The sequence below is a fragment of the Meles meles genome, chromosome 2 (assembly GCF_922984935.1).
Source record: "Meles meles chromosome 2, mMelMel3.1 paternal haplotype, whole genome shotgun sequence".
Taxonomy (NCBI): domain Eukaryota; kingdom Metazoa; phylum Chordata; class Mammalia; order Carnivora; family Mustelidae; genus Meles; species Meles meles.
Window position 1 is genome coordinate 95,125,548 of NC_060067.1, and position 10,945 is coordinate 95,136,492.

The following is a 10,945-nucleotide window of genomic DNA, read 5'->3' on the forward strand; positions in this document are numbered from 1 at the left end:
AACAATGCTTTTATAAGATTGAAGGTTTTCCATGCATTCAGTCCCTTAGCTGAAACACAAACATTGTGTGGAGACTTTCCAGCTGGTCCATTTCATGTTACTCCATGTGGACTTACTTAGGTTGCAAAGGAAACCCATGTGAACTTAAAGATCATGCTGCTTGCTGTACAATGAGTAATAAATTCTTTTGTTGCTTAGTTAGGAGTCTCATGTCTTCTGCCAGCATCTATGAAACTGTAGCAAGCTAACTTCTTAGTTTCCGAGTGGGTAAATTCTCTGACCTATCATGGTTCTTGATATACATGACATTTTATTCTCTGAAAGTTTAATAATTAAATTTCTCTGAAGTGCATAACTAAACTCTTATCCACATACCTCAGAATTCTCTCCTTTTCAACTATGCTACTCCAAATACAAAACATCATGCATACACATCACCCCTCAGGAAATGTATACACATCTAGATGTTAAGTTATTTTATTTGCTTGACAAGAGCGAAATTATATGTATAATTACCTATTATAGAATATGTATTTACACACTACCTTTCTTGTGGAACATTCATATCCTTTTTGAATTATTTAATATAATATTTCTAATTTATCATACTAAAGGTTTATCTTTATGTCATATAACTTTTAGTTTTAAAATTCTTATGAAGCTTTTTCTTAAAATGTCACTGCACACCATCCTCAGGGACCATGTGCATCAGTTGTCATATCACTGTGTGTAATCTATAGTAGGTCCAGAATAATCTTAGGTGGGTAAATTATAATTATAAAGTTAGATCTTATGGAATAAAAAAGTCTTTCTTATCAAATAGTTCCACATTATAGTTGTTATGGGAAGCCACTAGAGAGTTAACAAGGGACTGACATGCTCTGAATTCAACATAAAAGAAACATTTGTTCCTTTGTGTGAGATAAACTATAGGAAACAAGAGTATGAAAAGAAGAACTAAAAGACTCTTGAATTTATCTAGGTTAAAGATGATGGAGTAGGGTAGTAGTGTTGAAAGTGATGCAAAATAAATGGACAGAAGATGTATTTTGAAGGTGGAATCAATTAGATGTATGGACTAGGTGCTGAATATGAAAGAAAGAGTCCAAAGTTAATATTTAATATATATTTAATATTTTGGCATGGAAAAATGAGTGCTGTTTGCAAATCTAAAATATACTAAAAAATAGCAATTAAGTAAGAGAATAAATTTTTGTTAAGATTTTATTTATTTATTCACCAGAGAGAGAGAGAGCACAAGCAGGGGAAAGGTAGAGAGAGAATGAGAAACAGGCTTCCCGCTGAGCAGGGAGCCCAGTGCAGGGTTCCATCCCAAGACCCCGGGATCATGACCTGAACCAAAGGCAGCTGCCCAACCGACTGAGCCACCTAAGTGCCCCTAAATGGTTTAAATTTTGACATATTTTGATATGTTTATGATATCCAAAAGTTGTTAGGTAGACATTTGTAAGACTATATGATATAGAAGAGAGATCTGGCAATAAAATACACATTTTGAATAGAACATGTAATTTAAATAGAACTAGTTGATATTATTTATCAAGAGATGATTCTGTGCACACCAAGATTTAGATGCCCAAATGTTAACACATTCTAAGAATTCTTATATATATATAAAGCTACAAAACTTTCTATTTACAATGGCTCATTGGGCAAGTTTAACTACCTTAAGAGTAAGAAAAATTATAAAATAAATTTACATAGAAAAGTAGCTTTGATGTTGAGATTGCCCTCAAGTAGAAATAAATAATAGATGATCTGCAAACTACCTATTCCTTTTTGTTTTCCTTTGAAGCTTCCCTTCCCATTACTCATTATTTCATCAAAGCAGAACTGGTTTAGATTTTGTGTGTATGTGTGTGTGTAGGTGTGTGTGTGGGTGGGTGGGTGTGTGTGATTTATCCTAAGGTCCAAACTCTATACTGTAGTTTACTTTTCAGAGTATTTCCCCAGCCATCCTCTCTTTCCATTTTTACCAGACACAGAGCTTTCATCCAGACTAATGTAGAAATTGTAGTGTGTCATCAATTCATATTTTCTGTCTTTCTTCCTTAATCTACTTTAAAACCAGCATCTAATCTGAATTCTTAAAACATAATTCTCCTTTGAATTGAAATAATTGAAATTTTTCAATAATTTATTGAAATTATTAAAATTAAGCAGAGGTGCCTGATTGGCTGTCAGTTGAGTGCCTGACTCAGTTTTGGCTCAGGTCATGATCTCAGGGTTGTGAGATTGAGACTCCTGTCTGACTCTGCACTCAGCAGTGAGTCTGCTTGAGATTCTTTCTCCTGCCCTTCCCCCTGCTTACACACACTCTCTCTCTCAAATAAATACATAAATATTAAATATATATATATATGTGTGTGTGTGTGTATATATATAACATATATAATATATATATATAGCACAAGTAAACAAAAAGGTCAAAATTACCCCCATTCCATCAGTAATTAAATACATTTCTCCCACTCTTACAATTTATGCTTCCCTCACATTCTTGTTCTGCATTCATTATATGCTCCCATTGCCTTGTCTGATAACCAAAATGGATATTGAAATTTCATATTATTTAGTTTGCAATAATAGTATTAATAATGGTTGACATTTAATTTTTTAAGATGTGTTTATTTTAGAAAGAGAGACAGAGATCTAGCGAGTGGGGAGGGGAGAGGCAGAGGGAGAGGAAGAGATAGAATCTTAAGACTCCCTGCTGATTGTTGAGCCAGACACAGGTCTCAATTGCAAGATCCTGAGATCATAACCTGAGACTAAATCAAGAGCCAGATACTTAATTGACTGAGTGATACAGGCATCTTAATAATGGTTACCATTTAATTTTTAAGAGCTTTCTATGCACTAGGCATCTTCTAATCATTTCCCATGATTATGAAGCTAAATTAGTGTAATATTAATATTCTACATTAATTTTCTATAACTAGTGAAGGACAGTACGTGGACTTGAATCACTCATTTGCATTGCCACATCCCTTATTTTGTAGTTTTTCATTTATTTATTATTTATATTTTGTGATTTTTTTTTAAATACAATTGGTATTTAAAGATTTTATTTATTTATTTGACAGAGAGAAATCACAAGAGAGGCAGGCAGAGAGAGAGGAAGGGAAGCAGGCTCTCCGCTGAGCAGAGAGCCCGATGTGGGACTCGATCCCAGGATCCTGAGATCATGACCTGAGCCGAAGGCAGCGGCTTAACCCACTGAGCCACCCAGGCGCCCTATATTTTGTGATTTTTTAATATTTTATTTATATACATTAATGTGTCTGTACCTATTCCCCCACTTCATTGTTAATTATGGCAAGAAGAGACTATATGCCCATCTTCAAATACCATATCACCAGTATTTGAATATTTATTGGCTTAATTAGACTAACACAACTGTGTAAATATAGAGAATACAGGGAAGATAAAACCTCATGTGTAAATGTTTACATCAACACTAATAATTGAAATTATGTTAATTAAACACTACTTTGTAATGCAAAATGTATTTCTGCCAGTGTCACAAATTATCTTGATTTCATTCTTTACAGTGAATAACTCTCCCCAAAATCTGGATTTCCCAAAAGCATTTATTTATAATTCAACAGATATGAATTGACTTACTACAATAATTGTGAAAATATGAGCATGCCAATAAACAAATGTAATATAGCATATTGAACTATTATAATAATGAGCAAACTAAACTCTATTTGATCAATTTTTAGATCATATTAGGCTTTAACTAAAATAATCTCATTGCTGAGAATTATGAGGAAAAATGGTTTCACTTATTTAATCTAGTCAATTTTTACAAAAAGTATGAAATTGGTTATTAGGTATGGACCCACAATGATTATAGTATATGATTCTGAATCTAAGACTATCTAACCAATCATATTTTCTCAAATGGTTTAAATTGAATGCATTATATGAAAAATTCCAGGCAGTGATGAGTTCATAATACTATAACTAATATCAGAGAGCATATTAAATAAGAACTAACCACAAGTTTTTGAGGTATCCTGTTACATTTTTTTCTTTTTTAAGTTGAACTTAAGAGCAGCATTTGGAATTATTTCATTCAGGCAAAAATTTAACATATTTGATTAACTTAAAAATATGAATTAATTTAATTATATCATTTGGTTTCATATCTGTTTTTGTCTGATATAGACTGACAGGTGTCCTTAAAATACAAATACTCCCATTTGTCTTTTTTTTTAAATTATATGGTAATAGAACATCTTTGAGTACTGGAGGGGATGCAAGCTGCTGCAGTCACTCTGGAAAACAGTGTGGAAGTTCCTCAAAAAGTTAAAAATAGAGCTACTACACAACCCAGCAATTGCACTACTAGGTATTTACCCCAAAGATACAAATGTAGTGATCTAAAAGGGCACCTGCATTCCAGTGTTTATAGCAGCAATGTCCACAATAGCCAAACTATGGAAAGAATTAAGATATCCATCAACAGATGAATGGATAAAGAAGATGTGGTATATATATAATTGGAATATTACTCAGCCATCAATAGAGTGAAATCTTGCCATTTGCAACCACATGGATAGAACTAGAGGGTATTATGATAAACGAAATAAATCAACCAGAGAAAGACAATTATCATATGATTTTGCTCATGTAGAATTATGAAGCAAAACAGGATTATAGGGGAAGGTAGGGAAAAATAAAACAAGACAAAATTAGAGAGGGAGAGAAACTATAAGAGACACAACTATAGGAAACAAAGAGTGTTGCTGGAGGGAAGATTTTTGGGGGATGGGGTAACTGGTTGATGAGTATTAGAGAAAGCACGTGATCTAATGAGCAGTGGGTGTGATACATAACTGATGAATCACTGAACTCTCTGAAACTAATAATACACTATATGTTAATTGAATTTAAATAAAATAAAATAAAATATTTAAAAACAACACCTTTGTAAGAAACTGCCAAATTTCTTCCAAAGTGCCTGTACCATTTTGCATTTCCAATTTTAGTATTTGTGCTGCCGAAGCGAGCACCCATTTTGCATTTCCAATAGCAACAGGTGAGAATTCTTGTTGGTGAGCATTCTCCCCAATATTTGGATTTCTCAGGTTTTTGTATCTTAGCAATTCTAATATCTGTATAGTGGGATTGCATAATTTTTTATTGAAGTATAGTTAACACACATATAACTTTTTTTTAAATTTACAATTTCTTAATAGCAAATCATATTAGGTATATTTTCATATGCTTATTTGTCATCTGTATATATTTTTTGATGAAGTATCTGTTCTGATTTTTTGCTCATTCTTTAATTGTATTATTTTCTTTTGTTGAATTTTGAAAGTTCTTTGTGTATTTTGGATAAAAGTTCTATATTAGATGTATCTTCTGCAAATATTTTCTCCTAGTCTGTGGCTTATACTCTAATTCTCTTGATAATGTGTTTAGCAGAGAAAAATCTTTTTAAATTTTTTTAATTATATGAAATTAATTTTTTAAATTTTAATAAAGTTTTTAATTTTAATAAAGTTTAATCATTTTCACAGATCATGCTTTAGATGTTACTTATAAAAACTCATCATCAAACTAAGGCTACCCAGAATTTCTCCTATGATATCTTCTAAAAGCTTTAAAATTTCCTATTTTAGGGATGCCTGGGTGACTCAGTTGGTTAAGTGTCCAACTCCTGATTTCAGCTCTGGTCATGATCTCAAGGTTGTGAGATTGAGCCCTGGATCAGGCTTTGTACTGGGGCAGAACCTGCTTTAGATCCTTTTTCTGCCCTTTCTCTCTCTGTATCTAAAAAAAAATAAATAAATAAATCATTTTACGTATAGGTTTATTTTAATTAATTAATTTTTTTGTAAGCAATGTATGCATCTAGGTTTTTTTTTTTCTTTGCTTCTTTTTGTTTTTGTTTTTGTTTTTGGCACATGTATGTCCAATTGACCCAACACAATTTGTTCAAAATAGTATCCTTTTTCCATTGAATTTCCCTGACATCTTTGTCAAAGATCAGTTGACTATATTTGTATGGGTTTGTTTCTAGGCTCTTTATTCCGTTAATCAATTTATCCATTCTTTCACCACTACCACACTGTTGTGATTCCTGTAGCTTGATTGTTAGTCCGAAAGTGAAATAGTTCCAGTCTTCTGACTTGATTAGTACTGTGATGGGCACTTTTTTTTTTTTTTAAGATTTTATTTATTTACTTGACAGAGAGAGATCACAAATAGGCAGAGAGGCAGGCAGAGAGAGAGCAAGAGAGAGAGAGAGAGAAGCAGACTCCCTGCTGAGCAGAGAGCCTGATGCGGGACTCGATTCCAGGACCCTGAGATCATGACCTGAGCCGAAGGCAGCGGCTTAACCCACTGAGCCACCCAGGTGCCCCTGTGATGGGCACTTTTAACTTCTTTGCCATTTCATATAAAATTTACAGTTTATGGAAATCCACAAAATAGTTTCCTTGGATTTGGGATGGTATTGAGTTGAATCTACAGATCAATTTTGAAAAAATTGGCACCTTAGTTGTATTGAACTCTTCTATCAATGAACATGAAAGAACTCCCCATTTATTTGGATCATTTTCCATTCCTTTTATCAGAAGTTTATAGTTTTTTCACATACAAATACTATACATATTTTGTTAGATTTATAGCTAAATACTTCATTGTTTGGTGCTAATGTCAATGTTACTGTATTTTAATTTCTAATTCCAGTGTTTTTTTGCTGGATTATAGGAAAGTGATATTTGTATATTAAATTGTATCCTACAACTTTGTTACAGTGTTTGTATTTTGGTAGATTCCTCTTATTGATTCTTTGGGGGTTTTCTACATAAACAATGTCATCTGAGAACAAAGATAGTTTTATTTTCTCCTTCCCAATATTTTATTTGTTTTTGTAGTCTTATTTCATTTCCCATACCATGTTCACTAGAAGTAATGAAAGGAGTTGCTTTGCTTCTGATTCTAGGGAGAAGGATTTATTTTCTCATCATTAGTTATGAAATATATATACATTTTTTGTTTCTCTTTTGGAGATGTCACTTTGTCAAACTGGGGTATTTCCATTCTATTACCTAGTTTGCTGAGAACTCCTATCATAAATGGGTATTATATGATTTTTCTGAATCTAGAGATATTTTCATATAATTTTTCTTCTTTAGTATTTCTTTATTATCAATTTAATGCTCATAGTACTAGTAATAGTAATGACTCATCTTTCATTTCTGATACAAAAATATGTGTTTTCTCTTTTCCTTTTCTTGGTTTATATAGCTAAATGTTCATCAAATTTTTATATCTTTGCTAAGAATCAACCCTGGCTTTTTTGACTTTGTTATTGATTTCCTATTTTCTATTTCATTGATTTTTGTTATAATTCTTCCCCCCTTCTGTTTGCTTTACATTTAATTTTTTCTTTGTTCTTTTGCTCTTAAGAGTGAAATTTAGATGACTGAGTTTAAATCTTTCTTTTCTAATACATGAATTCAGTGTTACAACTTCCCTTTAAATACTTGTTTTGCTGTATCCCATGAGGTTTGATAAGTTTTATATTTTTATTTTCTTATAGTTCAAAATATGTATGTATGTAATATATATATATATGTAATAGATGTTATATATGTATAGATGTTATATATGTATATATGTTACATATATATGGAGAGAGAGAGAACAGGGGAGGGGAAGAGGGAGAGGGACAGAGTGGAAAAGGGTGAGAGAGAATTTTAAGCAGGTTCTACAGCTGTCAGGGAGCCTGACTGGGGGCTCCATCTCATGACCCTGAAATCATGACCTGAACTGAAATCAAGGGTCAGATGCTTAACCAACAGAGCCACCCAGGTCCCCGTGTATATATTTTATATAGAACTAAAATTTTATTTTAAAAATTATTTTGGGTATAGTTGGCACAGATTGCTATACTAGATTTAAGTGTGCAACATAGTGATTCAACCCCTCTATACGTTGTGCTATGCTCACCACATTGTAGCTAACATCTGTTAGCTATTACAATATCGTTGACTTTATTTCCTGTGGTATACCTTTTATTCCTGTGACCTACTCATTCCATAACTGGAAGCCTGCATCTCCTACTGCCCTTCACCCATTTTGCCCATTTTGAGATTCTGTTGTTGGATACTTATACAGTATCAATTGTTATGTCTTCCTGAAGTATTGACTCCTTAATTATTATACAATATATATCTTTGTCTCATAATTTGCCCTATTCTGAAGTATGTTTTGTCTGAAATCAATAATCTATTCTATCTTTCTTTTGATTTGTATTAGCATGATATATCATTTTCCATCCCTTTGTATTTAAGGTATTTGCCTCTTGACATTTAAATTAAGTTTCTTCTATCAACAAAAATGACAAAGCAGTCTACTGAATAGAAGAGGATATTTGCAAATGATATCTCTGATAAGGAGTTAATGTCCAAAATGTCCCAAACAAAAAATCACCCAATTTAAAAATGGGCCAAGGACCTGAATAGACATTTTTACAAAGAAGTCATCCAAAATGGAGAGCAGGCAAATGAAAAGATATTCAACATGATTAGTCATCAGTGAAGTGCAAATCAAAACCACAATGAGATATCACTTTAAACCTGTCAGAGTGGCTAAAATTAAAAAATAAATAAATAAATAAATAAAAAAGATAAGAAGTAACAAGTGTTGGGGAGAATATGGAGAAAAAGGATCCCTTATGCTCTCTTGGTTGATTGTAAATTGGTTCATCCACTGTGGAAAAGAGTACAGAGTTTCCTCAAAAAATTAAAAATTGTGTTACTATATTAATCTGGAGTGCCTAGGTGACTCAGTTGGGTAGGCATCAGTCTCTGTTTTAGCTCAAGTCATGACCTCAGGGTCTTGAGTTTGAGTCCCCCATCAGGCTCCATCAGGCAGAGGGTATTAAGGACTCTTTCTTCCTCTCCATAGTCCCCTCCCCAAACTCACATTTTTGCTTTCTCAAATAAACATTTTTAAAAAATGACTATGTGATCCAATAGTTCCACTATTGGATATTTACCCAAAGAAAATAAAAACACTAATTTGAAAAGATATGTACACTTCTGTGTTTATTGCAACATTATTCACAACCCAAGTGTCCATTCATAAATGAATGGATAAAGAAGATGTGAAGATACACACCACAATATTACTCAGCCATAACAAAGAATGAGAGATTTCTACTTGCAATGAACACGGGTGGACCTGGAGAGTATAATGCTAAGTAAAATAAGTCAAACAGAGAGAAACATATACCATATGATTTCAATCATATGTAGAATTTAAGAAACAAATGCAAATAAGCAAAAAAAGAGAAAAACAGAAATATAAACCCAAACATAGAGAACAAACTGGTGGTTGCCCAAAGGAAGATTGGTGGGAGAATAGATGAAATAGGTAAATTAAATAAATAGTACATTCATAGTGTTGAGCACTGAGTAATGTACAGAACTATTTAATCTTTACATTGTTCACCTGAAACTAATATATCATTGTATGTTAATTATACTTTGATACAAAAAAATTAAAAATTAAAAAATAATAAAGTGGATTTATTTTAAATTACATGTGGTTTGTTGTTTATTATCTCTGTGTTTTAATTGGAATATTTTGCCCATTCATATTTAAAATAATTGTTGCAATAGTTTTATTAATATCTAAAAACATAAGTATTTTTATTGCATTTGCTTTTTTTTCTTTGTAACTTACTCTTTTTCTACCTTCTTTGGTTTTAATTGATTATTTTATATTATTCCACTTTCTCTCCCTCGTAGAACATCAAGTATTTATCTTTTCTTTTTTTTAAATTTTTTTTCCATTTTATTTATTTTTTCAGTGTAACAGTATTCATTGTTTTTGCACAACACCCAGTGCTCCATGCAAAACGTGCCCTCCCTATTACCCACCACCTGTTCCCCCAACCTCCCACCCCTGACTCTTTAAAACCCTCAGGTTGTTTTTCAGAGTCCATAGTCTCTTATGGTTTGCCTCCCCTTCCAAATTTTTTTTTTTTAATAAACATATAATGTATTTTTATCCCCAGGGGTACAGGTCTGTGAATCGCCAGGTTTACACACTTCACAGCACTCACCATAGCACATACCCTCCCCAATGTCCATAACCCCCTCCCCCTCTCCCAACCCCACCTCCCCCCAGCAACCCCCAGTTTGTTTTGTGAGATTGAGTCATTTATGGTTTGTCTCCCTCCCAATCCCATCTTGTTTCATTTATTCTTCTTCTATCCCCCAACCCCCCATGTTGCTTCTCCATGTACTCATATCAGGGAGATCATATGATAGTTGTCTTTCTCCGATTGACTTATTTCACTAAGCATGATACGCTCTAGTTCCATCCACGTCGTCGCAAATGGCAAGATTTCATTTCTTTTGATGGCTGCATAGTATTCCATTGTGTATATATACCACCTCTTCTTTATCCATTCATCTGTTGATGGACATCTAGGTTCTTTCCATAGTTTGGCTATTGTAGACATTGCTGCTATAAACATTCGGGTACACGTGCCCCTTTAGATCACTATGTTTGTACCTTTAGGGTAAATACCCAGTAGTGCAATTGCTGGGTCATAGGGTGGTTCTATTTTCAACATTTTGAGGAACCTCCATGCTGTTTTCCAGAGTGGTTGCACCAGCTTGCATTCCCACCAACAGTGGAGGAGGGTTCCCCTTTCTCCACATCCTCTCCAGCATCTGTCATTTCCTGACTTGTTCATTTTAGCCATTCTGACTGGTGTGAGGTGATATCTCATTGTGGTTTTGATTTGTATTTCCCTGATGCTGAGTGATATGGAGCACTTTTTCATGTGTCTGTTGGCCATCTGGATGTCTTCTTTGCAGAAATGTCTGTTCATGTCCTCTGCCCATTTCTTGATTGGATTGTTTGTTGTTTGGGTGTT